The sequence below is a fragment of the Pteropus vampyrus genome, unplaced genomic scaffold, assembly GCF_000151845.1.
Source record: "Pteropus vampyrus isolate Shadow unplaced genomic scaffold, Pvam_2.0 Scaffold3, whole genome shotgun sequence".
Classification (NCBI taxonomy): domain Eukaryota; kingdom Metazoa; phylum Chordata; class Mammalia; order Chiroptera; family Pteropodidae; genus Pteropus; species Pteropus vampyrus.
This window is the reverse complement of record NW_011888784.1, coordinates 18276571-18279095: the sequence shown is the minus strand read 5'-3', so window position 1 is coordinate 18279095 and position 2525 is coordinate 18276571. Positions and strand designations below refer to the sequence as shown.

General features: G+C 29.6%; 1 non-coding gene across 1 annotated transcript; it reads right to left on the bottom strand.

The window, feature by feature from the left end:
• Positions 1-1096: 1096 nt before the first annotated feature.
• Positions 1097-1202, bottom strand: LOC111741742. Its single transcript, XR_002781071.1, has one exon. It is a non-coding gene; the product is annotated as a U6 spliceosomal RNA (small nuclear RNA).
• Positions 1203-2525: the final 1323 nt, after the last annotated feature.

The window sequence follows — 2525 nt, the reverse complement described above, 5'->3', positions numbered from 1 at the left end:
ATTTATAGGATTACATATATATGTGTGACAAAACTATACCTACTATAATATATTACTATACCAACCTATACTATAGGTTAGAATAGTGGTTATTCTAAAAAGAGAGGACATAGGAAGACGGGATGGGGAGGAGCACATTCACAGATGCATGTTACAAGCAGTGTTAAATTTTTGATATGTGTTTTGGTTCATGAGTTTACATTGTATCAAATTTTTAAAAGCGAGCAAGCATAGACAAAGATAATAGTGCATTAACCAAGAACTCTGTTAAAATAAAATATCAAGCAAAAATAATCTCCATCCATTAAGTAATTGAACATAAGAAATAGGTAATGACACAAAAATAATCAGTATGATTATTTAACTGCTAATAATAATCTTTAAACTGTTACGAAAGAAAAATAGTGATTGAGTTTATGGATGTACCATGTGAATAGTCCTTCTCATCAGCATTGATTGCTTTTCGTGCCTTAAGGTTGAGATGGAAGCACAACTGCAGAATGATTTTCTAGCATCACAAATGCCAAATCTCTTTTCTACTACACACAGAAAAATACATATCATCAAAATAGGTACCAATCTGTTTCTAACAATTCTACACAGGCTCAGAAAGAAATAAGGCAAAATTGAAATTCTGCATTAAGTATAGATATCATAATATGTACAGAATAGCTTAAGGGCAATATCAAAATATGAATTACCTGGAGGTAAATAACGTAGGATTGACTATGTTCATGATAGTTCTCTGATTTTGCAAATTATAAGGTCATGATGTGTTTTGAACTACTACTGTCTGTTAGTTCTACATCGCTTAACATTTTTTCTACATAATCTTGTGTCACCTTGGCCCTGTGTTGCCATATAGAGAAGAAAGACATTAATTTGGATCAGAGTCTTGCCAGGATTTGTCGATTTCATGATGGCTACTGACATCATTGGAATACAGCTATGGATAAATTCAGCCAAGTTTAAAGAATATATTTTTGACCAAAATTTATATTAGCTACACACACACATTTCCAATTTGTTTTTCGTTATAACACCCATGTTCTTTTTAAGTAATTTTTATATTCCCTTATATTTACTTTTAATTTTTTTTAATGTAGAACGCTTCACAAATTAGTGTGTCATCATTATACAGGCCCATGCTAACTTTCTCCATATCATTAAAATTTTAGTATACATGCTGCCAAAGTAAGCACTACTGTTAGTTTATAATAAACATTGTCAGGGTTCTATATTAAACTCTTATATTATCTATGCACTGTCTGTATTAAATTGACAAGTTTTTCATACATGAAAACATAGTTATCAAATGTTTGTATTAGCTGTTGCATTAGAAAGTTTTTGATGCAGTTTAATAGAAATAAATATGTTTCTGGAAAACATAAGTTATAGATTCTTTCAGGAAACAGTACTGCTCTATAAAAAAAAGTAAATCTGATATATATATATATATATATAAAATAATCTCTAATGATAGCTGCTGACATAATAAGAATAAGGCTTTAATTAAGTTCAACTCAGCTAAAAGAGAACCCTTTTCATAACGTAGCTGCCAGGATTTCTTTTCTTATATCATTAAAGACTTTAGAGCAAAAAACAATCAATAAATAAAGCAATCAGTGCTTGTTTTAGACCACTTTAGAAGCACTTTAATAACTGTATAGAAATATAATAGGGTAATAAGACATACAGGCATAAATAAATATAATAAATAAGGCAGATTATTCAATAAATAATGGAGGAATATATTTAGCCTTAGATTCATTCGTGTTGTCAAAATGGCTAGATTTCCTTCTTTTTTTAGGAAGAATAATATTCCATTGTATGTAAATGCCACATTTTTCTTTATTCGTTAGCAAATGGATGTTTAGTTTGCTTCTGCCTTGGCCGTTGTGAATAATGCTTCAGTGGATATAGTAGTGTAGATATCTTTTCAAGATGTTTATATCCATTCTTATGGATATATACCAGTAGTATTAATCGATCATGTGAGAGTTCCATTTTTAATTTTTTGAGGAACTTCCATATTGTTTTCCATAGTAGCTGCATAAACTTACATTCCTACGAACAATGTACAAGGGTTCTCTTTTCTCCATATCCTCATAGAATTGTGTCGCTTTTCTTTTTGAGAATAGTTGTCCTTACAGGTGTGAGGTGATAGCTCCTTGTAGCTTTGATTTGCATTTCCTTGATGATTAATGATGTTGAATACCTTTTATGTGCCTGTTGGTCATTTGTATGTCTTTTTAAAGAAATGTTGATTCTGTTTCTTTGCTCATTTACTAATTGGATTATTTGTTTTCTTGCTATTGATTTCTTATATATTTTGGATACTACGCCTTTATCAGATATACATCTTGTAAACATTTTCTCTTATTCTGTAGGTTATCTTTTAATTTTGTTGATTATTTCCTTTGTTCAGAAACTTATTTTTTTTTAAGTGTTAAGCATTTCTTTTATTTTTTAACCATTTTGTTGAGGTATGATTGACATAGTAAAAGTTATACATATTTAATACA